We start from the raw sequence: 12,085 nt of genomic DNA, 5'->3' as shown, positions 1-12,085 counted from the left end.
AAATACAGCAATTTCCAATTGATGCTTGTACAGAAAAATGGAGTTGTATACATGTCTATTGCTTAAACAAGTGTGTACCAACAAATATTTGTCGGGATTTTCGAATTCCTTAAAATTAATGCCCTGTGGCTTTTAAAGAAGATGACGCGTTGTAAACGGTTGTAGAAGTATGTCCAGCATTTGTATTCTACGATATGTTGTAAGTTGCATTAAGTATGCTTGATAAGGCAATCTATACAATAATATATCATACTTCTCGAAACAATATTTTGTGCTGAAGTTGTTGGTTCTGAAAGTAATAATGTTTCTCCGTTTTGTTCAATTCCCGAGATCGTAACGCATGACATGTTCATGTTCAGCGTGTAAGCATGCTATTTAATACATGCCATGCCATGACGTTGCTAAAAGCGAAGTCAACATGACATGATGTCAACACAAGAAAAAAGAGACGGAAGACGCCTCTGTAGCGCAGTTGGCAGCTCGTCAGTCTCATAATCTGAAGGTCGTGAGTTCGATCCTCACCCGGGGCATTTAATTCTTTTTTCAGACAAGGGCATGTTTGTCTTGTAGTCCGCAGACATGTGGTATTTTTTCACTTAACTTGACATTAAGGTGTATACTAAATGTTACAATGTTTTTGTTAGGGGACACTGTACTGATGAAGAATCCTAATGATGCCGGGCTGGTATCTTTTGGGATTTGGAGAAATTCAAGATGATCTCCAAGATGGCAGCCATTTTCAGTCTTATTTGTTGAACATATAGATATGCATTATTCTATGTATTATAATGTTATTTTGATCTTGTTAGGCGTGTTAAATATAACAAAACAATAAAGAAGGCGTACTGAATGCCTGTCATAATCAAGATGGCTGCTCAAAACTTGCCTCTAAAGACAAGTTACTTTTTTTTTTCTCATAACGATAATGAATATGAAAATATAATAAACTTAAGTAGCAATTAAGTGTTTGTAAGTGCTCTGTTCAATTAATTACAATAATGCGTGTGCAGAGTGAAGTATTACAACAACATATTGACCTATTCCTGACCATTGGAGAAAAGTTATATCGCCTTTGTGTACAGTATCAGCCACTTCGTCAAAGCTGTGATTTGTTTTATGAAATACACCGGTGTCAAACATGTCATTGAGCACATTATTTATCAGTTGAATTACCATAATACGTATATTTCAACCTTTGTTCTCCAAGGTCATGATTAGGTCACATTTTGCAAATATCATGGTATATAGAAGTATGTATACTAGTTTAGCTCAGGTTGTAATTTGTTCCCTAGCATAGAGTGATGCTCTTATGTAAATATTATTACAATTCCCATGTTTGTCTTTCATACCAAGAATAACATAACTCAATACACTAGTATTCTCCATCTTCCCTTTCTTATCAACTGTAAGTTATCTAACGGGCATCTATGTTCATTGTTAGATTCTATTATATCAACCTGAACCTTTGGAACGCGCAAACTATAGTACATGGTAGTCGCGCTCGATTGCATGAAGTGTTGAACATGGGCTATCGCTTGTACACCCACATAATGGATTCAGATCTTAGGGATCTGCATCTAATGCGTGTATCTACAAGCTTGTATGTGAGCACGTTTCGAATTTGCATTGAATGCTTCCATATCGGCAAAGTTGATAGCGATGACATAGCCCAACCCATCTGGCCTACCCTGGCTGCCCAAACTGTTTGTCTTGCAATAGCCGCTGTATTGGAATTTCCATCGCATGCTGAGAAACATCTTGTCGCTTTACAACTTCGTTCATACAAGTTGTCATATCGCCTAACAGTCTGATATAGTTTCCTGCGTTCAGCATTTTGATAACTGTACCCTCACTCATACCAAAATACCAAAATATCGAGCCACAGTATCGCATCTAGAGCAGACAGCAAGTCGGTGGCGATATTGCTATGATGACCGGTAATGAAAGCTTCAAGAAAACATGCAACAAAAAAACAAACACATTTGTATCCTCTGCTACAACAGAAATACAAGTGTGTTCTGCTACTACATCATAAACCATTCCCCTAAGTATAATAACCTAAGCTCATTAGTGTTGTTTTTAACCAGCTCGATTGATTATGAAACCTTTATATATTTCAGTGGGCGTATCGTGAGCTCCTTTGACAACAAACTTGTGTGTTGGAGTGCATAAGAGGTAAAATTCTTAATTAGTACTTAATTAGCATTACAAATAAGATATATCAGCTGTTGTTTGTTCTCAGCAACACCTAGTATAACTTTCTGCATTGGTAATGCCTTGTTATCCGTTAGTTTGTAGACTCTTGAGACTTTGGATTGTCTACCTTACTTCGCCATACTCTTGGTTCTCAACTCCATGTATCGCTAAAACACTAAGAAGACATCACTTAATGCAAATATGACATTTATTTAAATTGTGTGTTATATATCACTGGAAAATACATAAATTATTCCTATTCTGAGTTTTCCTGTTTCAGTAAACATAGCAATAGGTACTGGAGCCATAGCAAAAGGTACTGGTTTAGTATATGGTTAATGTCAATTTCCCTAGAACTAGCGTGTAAGCCAATCTTACTTGAATACAACAAATTGATGTCATTCACTCTTGTGTTTGCCACACTAATGTGCTTTCAAGACATTACCTGGGTTTCAAACTGTTTAGATATCGACAAATACGATTTTTTGACTATTAGTTTTCAAATTCCAAAATTTGTGATTCACCATTGTATATATATATATATTGCTTGATCAATAGTAGCAGACGTTGGTGATATTGGTCCAGTCACAAGTTCAATGAAGTTCTGCTCACACTGTGATGTTACTATTACTTTTTAGTAAATCATATTGAATAGTCTGTAAACAATTCCATTCAAAAATATAATTAGTTCAGTTTGTATTACATGAAATTCCGAAAAATTTGTGGAATGGAAACTTAACTGCACTTATATCAATTATATGCATAAACGACCATATTGGCAGCCATTTTGCATATAATCTCAAATTTGCTTTCAATTAATTCACTTCCAAATCAATAACCATCATTACAGCATTCTATTTTAGGCTCAAACGATCCACACTAATAAAGTCATGACAAAGTCATGATTATATCACCACATACGTTAAAATGTTGAAAACAGTGGCAATCTTTGACGCCATCTTTGATTGCTCACAATCCCCAAAGTACCAGCCCGGTATCAGTTCGATTCTTCACCAGTTACATTTCTTCTAACAAAATAACAAATTTACATTTACTATTCACCTCATTGTCGGTTATATGGCATTTTCTGCCGGAATATACGCTTGTCCTGATTATGAACAACATCATTTATGTTCTGTCTCTTATATGTATATGCATAAATGCGATAGCATTTGCAAACAAGCATTTTGATCAAATAATATTAATACTTGTCAAACAGAGGATTCGCAGAAATACGGCTATATCAGTAAATAAAACACACAATTGTTTATGTTTCCAATCCATTTAATCAAAGGTTCAGTCAAACAATGTTCATTTACCTGTATAATGAGTCATTCAATACGACTTTTTCCACACCCATAAAGTTGAATATATATGTGTTGCTTGGGCCAATGTCTTCTGCACATACTGTCAATGTACCATACAAAATTTCCAATATATAATTCAAAAGGCATACAATATATGGAGCGGACGCGTGTGGCATTTGCCTTAAAGGCGCTTTGACAAGTTTTGCTATATTGTCAAACAAAATAGTTTCATATTCGCAAATTTTCGTTGAAGTTATGATGTTTGTGAGCAAACAGTAATACTGAACATTTACCATGCTCTAAAATATCTATAATATGCATTTTATGACGATTTAAAAACCTGAAAATTTTAAAGCGTTGCAATGCGAAACGATTTAATAATTTTAAAAGTTCTGTTTTTGTCGTTATACTTTGGGATACCACGAGGATTAAGTATAAATGTAATATTGTAATATTAAGAATAAAATACATCACTCATTGTATAAGCACGCATGGCCGAGTGATGTAAACGATAGACTTTTACTCCAGGGGTCAGTGGTTCCAGCCCAGTTGAGGGTTGCTTTTGTTTTCTTTAATTTTATTCCTGTTTTTTTAATGGAGCTTTTAAGATTGAATGTTTACATTTATCAATATAAAGCATTTAATAACAAACTTCAATATCTGCCGAAATCTGTGAATAGGCCCTTTTAAGCCGGAAAGACTTAAGCGTGTCTTCCGAACTTTTTCTCAATGACCTGTACATTCGAGCATAGTGTCGTGAATATTCTTTCAAGGATATGTGATGTGGAGATTGCGAGAGATATATGCTGGAATATATGACTTTTACATAGAACGTTTAAGATCTATAAACTCCATATATTTTTAAATTGCTCATTATATTAGTTGCACTACACCTATGTATTGTTCATCAAATATATAAGATGAGAAGAATCTAGTTTGAAAATGTTAATAGTTATGGCGTAAACCGCTGAAGCACCCTCGTATTTGATATACATATATAAACAAGCTAAGTACACTTCCGAATCGGGAATAAGGATAGTAAATTACTTAGAACGATGGAGAAACAATAGAAGATGAAATGTTGCAAAAGTGTTTTTGATTCCACAGACGATTGCTTCGTTAGTAAATGGGACAAAATATTGCGCTCCAGCAGGAAAATATAAATTACAAATTGTACAGAAACATTAAATTCCAACCAATTAAGAAACGTTCCAGTTGTTGCACAGTAAAGTTCTAAAAATTAAACAAGATGTGTTTTACCTGTATGGCGAGCAAATATCCACCCAAATTTCGTAAATGACATTAAACGATTCCGTCCCGAATACACAAGTTGATGGATTGCATAACAATATTCAATTATCTAAACGTGCAGGCTCATAATATAAATTACTCAACATACACCAGTTTGAGTCTTGTTATTATTTTCCAACATCTTTCGTAAATATGCCTTTGCTGGAAGCAATTTTTGGTTTTAAAATGATATGACAATCAAAACAATTTGCTTCATTGTGACGACATTATAAGAGTTGCAACTCGGAACATTATAACAATTTAACCTATTCGAGCAATTATGAAAACCTATGCAATCAATGCAACCTTTATACTGAAATAGCACGGATTTTAAGTCCAATTACAATTTATGAAAACGTCTCCGTGCGCATGTTATGTAAGAACATTTGAAAAAAATCATAATTCAATGAATAAACCGTGTTGTACCGTACATAAACGAAGTTAGATAAGGTGCCCTTTTAGCGAAGTAGGTCTCTCATAATTACTTGGCACCAGCCGTTTGAAGGTTGTGAGTTCGACCTTCACACGGTGGGTTTATGTTTTACCGGCTCATCGTTGATGCGCTATGCAATCCGTTATTTATTTTAGTTACCCTTTTATTGCCGAATACGATACAGATCACAATAAAAAAGAACTTGTTCAAATATAACGTTTCAAAACGTACCGTGATTCTCCTGTTTTTAGTACATATTAATGTTTTAAGCCAAAAATCATACATTTCTAATATGTACATACAAAGCATATTGGCATATCATCAGAACCTAAGCGCACATACACACACCAAACATACTTAGATGAACATTATGGGTCGACCATTGTCAAGCAGGAAAAAGTTGGTAAAATATTACCGAATCTATATAAACCGTATATGGTATATACGAGTAATAAAAAAAACGTTTGCCTTCATTTACATATGCGTTTCGGAATCAACTTAAACTTAAAGGAGTGCCAATCCATACATGCATTTATTGGTAGGAAGTGTTAATGGACAGATATTTGTTTCGATTTTACCAAGAATTCCACTAAGTTTGATTTGAAATGATGACTTGAACGTTCTGGGCTTCAAATGCGTCCCTTAACTTGAGCAGGCGCTATTCATTCGAGCTCTCTGCATATTATCTAAAAAGATTCTAAATATGTGACCCGAATGTCATGAACATCCTAAAAATAACAGATATAGCACTGACACGAGATTGAGACTTTTATTCTTTCTTGTCAATAACTCTTGCCTTCTTAACATCGTCAGAATGCCTTTCGCTTGTTAAAATCCATGTAAATGAATAAGATCCGGAGCGCACATATAAGTAGGATAAGCTGACCTACGGACAGTCGGATGCACGGACGTACGAAAGTTATTCTGTTAACCGTTCTCCAGTTGCGCCGAGTGGATCAATCCACTGTGCTATCTAGAAGTTTACTCCTACTCTGACCCGTTTATTATACAAATGTAAAAAAACCACTTACATTTACGCAAACACGTGTTAAGTATAGCTTTGACACACGGTTTTATTAGAAGCACAACTCCAGTCATATATAATTGTGCACCAATGAAATGTAAGAGATTTCTATTTTTTTAATATGCATCTATTATGCCTTTCTGATTGGATTTATATTTATGACTTACCCGTGGCTTGCAAACCTTGTGTCGCACACTCTAATACCAGCATCACATGTAATGTTTGAAAGTCCAAATAACAGTTGTTATGTAAGCAGGAATTAAGAACGATGTGCACTCAGCGCCGATTTCTTCCAATGTAACTACCTATGAAAGGCATATATGAAGGGAACACCATATCAAGTAATATATTCTAATTTATTACCTTGACTGATATACATACATCGGAGGTAAATACTGATTGTTTGATTACATAAGTCAAAACTGTAAATTTTGAAATAGTTGGGAGAATAACCTTTTTTTGCGTTTGGTGTACAGTATGCATAGTTCTGTGTCGATCCAACAAACTCATCACCCATATATGTACCTATTAATTAAATAAAATATGCTCTTATTTTTAAAGTTATTTAGAAAAAAAGGTGTATGGTTATTACAACGGATTCACAAAAGTAACAAGGATATCGGCAAAAATGTTTTTAAAGTCTGAAATTACTGTATTAGAACATGTTGAGGCTTATAATCTACTTAACTGTGTACTTATATTTAGCAGAATGGAGGTTAAGTATGAATAAAATCAATGGCACCGAGAATGAACTATTGGCATAATTCTATGTTATAGAGATGACTCCACAATTATACAGAAACTTGACTAAAATGACTGAGGTGCGCTGATGTTTTAAGGGACAGAAATTCTAATGGTTAACTGTAATAAACGTTTAGGATATTCATCTACGTAAAGTCTATCTGCGTTAAAATAAAATATCTTTTTGATGTTTTATGTTCAATTTGCATGTTCATTGTTTCGTTATGATCGTGTTAAAAATCGGATTTCAAGTACCGAACGACATCTGTAAATAATTAAGTGTTTTCTTTCGGGGTAATACATCATTAACTCGAGAAAAAAATCTGAGTTATATTCTTTAAGTGAGCAACTATTCCACGATATAACGCCAAAAACACAGTTTTTAGTATTCATTTGATATAAGTAATTTAAGGAGCTTGAACGTCCGCACCATGTGCTAATTAATTGTTAGTAATTGGGTTGAAATTCCCATATTCCAGCGCCATGTTGGGTACCAATGAAAATGATTCGTGGGCTTTTTTATGAATCTGTTACTTACTCTTCCATATATAGCGACTAGATTTGTCTTAATTAGAAATGTATTGACCACAAAATAAGCGTTAATTAATCACAGCAATAAGGTTAAAGCTAATACACTTTCAACAACATAAGTCACTAGAGGTCGCAATAAATTGGAAAATGGAAACAAAGATGTACGGGAGTGAACAAGATGAAGACAATAATGTTATCTCTCTTCATCTCAATATGGTAGATGCACTGCGGTAGATTGCACAAATAAAATTGTTTATGTATAAACGGTTGTATCAACTATTCAGTCCGAAATATTAACGCAATACCATTGAAAGATGACCTTTAACATATGAAGGCGGTTGCAAATAATAATAATATCTAAACTCTTGCATATGTACCAATGACTAGATGACAAGATAGAAGGTCTGGTTGGTTAAACAAAAACCTTCAAAACCTTGTATGGTAGTCACATTGCCGTCTTGATCGGGTAGGAATGAAGACGAAACAAACATATGATTATTAACACGTTAAGCTATTTTGGTTCAATATTATTTGCTACTGGAATATGCATTTTGACTTTTGAATGCGTAATGAACAGTTACTGCTTAATTAATTGGAATGTTAACTCAATGGTTTACTATGTGTTTGATGAACAATGAAATGGAGAGATCAATACAATCTTTTAAATATTTGAAAAACAGACCTTACTGATAAACAATTGTTTGAATAAGGTTTAATATCTCACCACTTATTTACATTAAATAACAGTGAGCATTATTAAACTTTGCTTTGAATTTAAAATCCTGTTCTAAATATAGCGAAACATTTTTAGAAAAAGGATTCTGATGCGCAAATAATGCATCGCATCCACGTATCGCAAGAAATATATATCCACAAGACCATCGGAGCTCGACAAGGTGTGGCCCGCTTATTGCTGATGTTAAACCTGTAGGTTCAACAAAGTCGGCATATCAGATTCTAATAAATATATTTAATCAAGAACTGCATGAACGAGTAGTTCATCACTGTCGCATCTGATTTCCGTCCTTATCTCACACGTTCTGATCATAATCAATACGTGAACTCTTTTGTTCAAATCATTTTATAAATTTTATATAAGGTATCAAATGTTACACTGTGACATGCTATTAGATTAGTATAACAGGAATTATGTTCATAACAATAACAAATTCGCAATGAGAAGGTTATGCCCTTAATGCACTATTTCGACAATCGATCAAACACGCAACAATAATTCGCCAGATGAAATATTCAATGCTCACATCATATAACACTCATAATCACGTCTGATGATGTTAAACATAAATTAACACAATAAACCATTTCAGGCATCAAAGGTTACAGTTGAAATAAATTTCCGGATTGCTTATACATCGCCACTTATCATCCTTTTATTTAAACGTTTTATAGCTTGGTTAAAGCCCAAATGCGTTGATCGTTGAAATCGATTAGAATTCTGTACTCCAGACACTCCTGATAATAATCGTTTAACATGACTTAATGTGACATTCTATTGCGATCTTAGGTGTGATTACCAAGACATCAACAAACCATTATTTGTTGTTAGCAATGTCTATTTAATATTATGTGCTAACGATCTTAATGCAGTGGTCGTGAACAATTGACTGTGCCAATTTAATGTAGATTGATGTTTTAAATGTTTTTTTTGTATATGTCGTCGAAAGACGCTTGAAAAAAGTCTCGATACTTAAATTCTGACATATTATACCAATAAATTTGCACACGTATTAAAAATGACGTTTCTTTGTGCTTCTAAACAACTTATACGTAAAATAATATACTGGAGCAGTTTTGATCATCGACTATATAACCCTTTAAAAAGCCTACCATCTCTACATGTAACTTAGACAATTAATTGTCAGTCCACGGGTGCAGACGCTCATTAAATATACCTGCTAGCGCCTGCCGCTCATTATCAGGCAGAGAGTAATTATCACATACTTATATGGTACCTAATAAAAGACTGATTCCCGGCTAATGGGTGCCTTTCGTGATTTAAAAAAAACGCGTACAACAGCAAAGTCTAATGTTAACATTTTCATAAGTAATTGATATAACAGTCGAATCCGAATCTACATCAATATTAATAGATTAAACGCAGTTTTTAGAAGTTTTAATATAAAGTTAATACTTGTTTAATGGGGTTGGGTTTATTGGAATTATATATCATGTCATATTATACATGCAAAATATGGACATTCCATATCGGACGACTTACATTATAGACATGCGGTGTGATAACTCCATATTTACTTTATGTTTATTCATTGAGAATGCATTGACTTTTTATAAGCTCTCCTTATTTCGAATATGTTCTATCATTGACTAACCATTGTATATTATGATGCTTATATGTTGTATATTGGCCGGAGGCCATATGTACGAAATAAAGAATTGAATGTCAGATGTTGACAGTTTTGTATATTAAGAGCGTGGATGGTGATAATGAAAATGACATGACAGTTTTAATCGAATGAGTAGCGCTACAACTAGTTTCACACCTACAAGGGTACCTTTTTTACATTAACTTGTCCAGTCAAAATGCATTTCAATTAAATTTTAATAAATTAAGAGTGTGATTGATCGCTCCATGATCTTAATGCATACCTTGCCTTCAAAATGCAACTAGAGATGTTGAAAAACGTCAATCGTTTATGAATGTTAAACAGTACTATTGGAGCTTTTACTGCAATGCAAGGTATTCTTTATTCGATACAGTATGTGTGTTGTATAAACTGAAACGCATTTGACATATACTTCCGGATATTGCTCAATGGGTGAGAATACCACCGTTTTAGTTTTTCTTCAAAGGGAAGTTGCTTGTACATCACCTTTTTAATTCCATTGAGTAAATACAATAATTAAAACAAGAGCACCGCCTTGCGGGTGCAGACCGCTAATCTATTTTTCTTTTTAAAGTGAAGGGACCTATCTCAATTTCAATCACAAAGGAGGGAGGGGTGGAGTGGAGAGGGGACGTATAGTGTGTTGGTGTGGTCATTTATTACATTATCTTCCAGAAATGCAAAAAATGGAAAAAAAAAATATTTTTTTTTTTTTGGGGGGGGGGGGGGGGGTATTTTTGGGTGGGATGATTGCACGGTATTTAAAAAAAAAATTTTTTTTGAGGGGGTGGGGGTTGGGAGGTTTAGTGTGAGGGTGTCGTGATAATTTATTAGATGATCTTTAAAAAAAATGAGGGGGAGGGGATTGGGGGCGTGGGGGATAGTTTGGGTGGAGTCTATAGTGGTATGTCAGGTAAGAGTTGTTTTGTCAAAATATCAATCAACTCTAATCATAAATAAAAAAGTTATGGCAATTTTAGCAAAATTTAATAATTTGACCTTGAGAGTCAAGGTCATTCAAAGGTCAAGGTAAAATTCAACTTGCCAGGTACAGTACCCTCATGATAGCATGAACGTATTTGAAGTTTGAAAGCAATAGCCTTGATACTTTAGTAAAGTGGATCAACACACACACATTTTTACCATATATTAAAAGTTACTTAGTCTAAAAAGGGCCATAATTCCGTTACAATGACAACCGGAGTTATGCAACTTGTTCTTTACTGTCCCCTTATGATAGTCTGCGAGTGTTCCAAGTATGAAAGCAATATCTATGATACTTTAGGGGTAAAGTGGTCTAAAACACAAAACTTAACCAAATTTTCACTTTTCTAAGTATAAAGGGCCCATAATTCTGTCAAAATGCCAGTCAGAGTTACATAACTTTGCCTGCACAGTCCCCTTATGATAGTTAGTAAGTGTCGAAACTATGAAAGCAATAGCTTTGATACTTAAGGAATAAAATGGACCTAAACAGAAAACTTAACCACATTTTCAATGTTCTAAGTATGAAAAGGGCACATAATTCTGTCAAAATGCCAGTCAGAGTTACATAACTTTGCCTGCACAGTCCCCTTATGATAGCTAGTAAGTGTTGCAAGTATGAAAGCAATAGCTTTGATACTTAAGGAATAAAATGGACCTAAACACAAAACCTAACCAAAATTTTCAATTTTCTAAGTATAAAAAGGGCAAATAATTCTGTCAAAATGCACGTCAGAGTTATCTTACATTGCCTGCCCAATCCCTTCATGATAGTAAGTAAGTGTTCCAAGTTTGAATGCAATAGCATTGACACTTTATGAGAAAATTGGACCTAAACGCAAAACTTAACCGGACGCCGACGCAGACACAGACGCAAACGTCGACGCCAAGGTGATGACAATAGCTCATATTTTTTGAGCGAAAATGCCATCTGCAAAGGTAGACATTACTTTCCCTCGGGGAGCAATATTTTTCTATGCTAATCAAATGATGATATCTTCATATGATATTCATGATTTATTTTTTTACAATAAGGCCGTCGTGAAATTATAATTGATGTTAAATTTGTTTATAGCTTCCATTAAAAACAATAGATGGGTATAAACTGTTTCCATGTTGATTATCTGTATGTTTATTTTATTATTATAATAATTTAATTGATAAGACTTTAACTATATTAAAAAAATGTTTACCCTATTTCGTACGAAATACG

At 34.1% G+C, this 12,085-nt stretch overlaps 1 non-coding gene across 1 annotated transcript; it reads left to right on the top strand.

The window, feature by feature from the left end:
• The first annotated feature begins 457 nt into the window (after positions 1-457).
• On the top strand, positions 458-530 carry Trnam-cau (transfer RNA methionine (anticodon CAU)). The gene has a single exon. It is a non-coding gene; the product is annotated as a tRNA-Met (tRNA).
• The last annotated feature ends 11,555 nt before the right edge of the window (positions 531-12,085 follow it).

Source organism: Dreissena polymorpha, chromosome 8 (assembly GCF_020536995.1).
Source record: "Dreissena polymorpha isolate Duluth1 chromosome 8, UMN_Dpol_1.0, whole genome shotgun sequence".
NCBI lineage: Eukaryota > Metazoa > Mollusca > Bivalvia > Myida > Dreissenidae > Dreissena > Dreissena polymorpha.
Note: the sequence above shows the minus strand (reverse complement) of the source record. Positions and strands in the feature narration are given on the sequence as shown.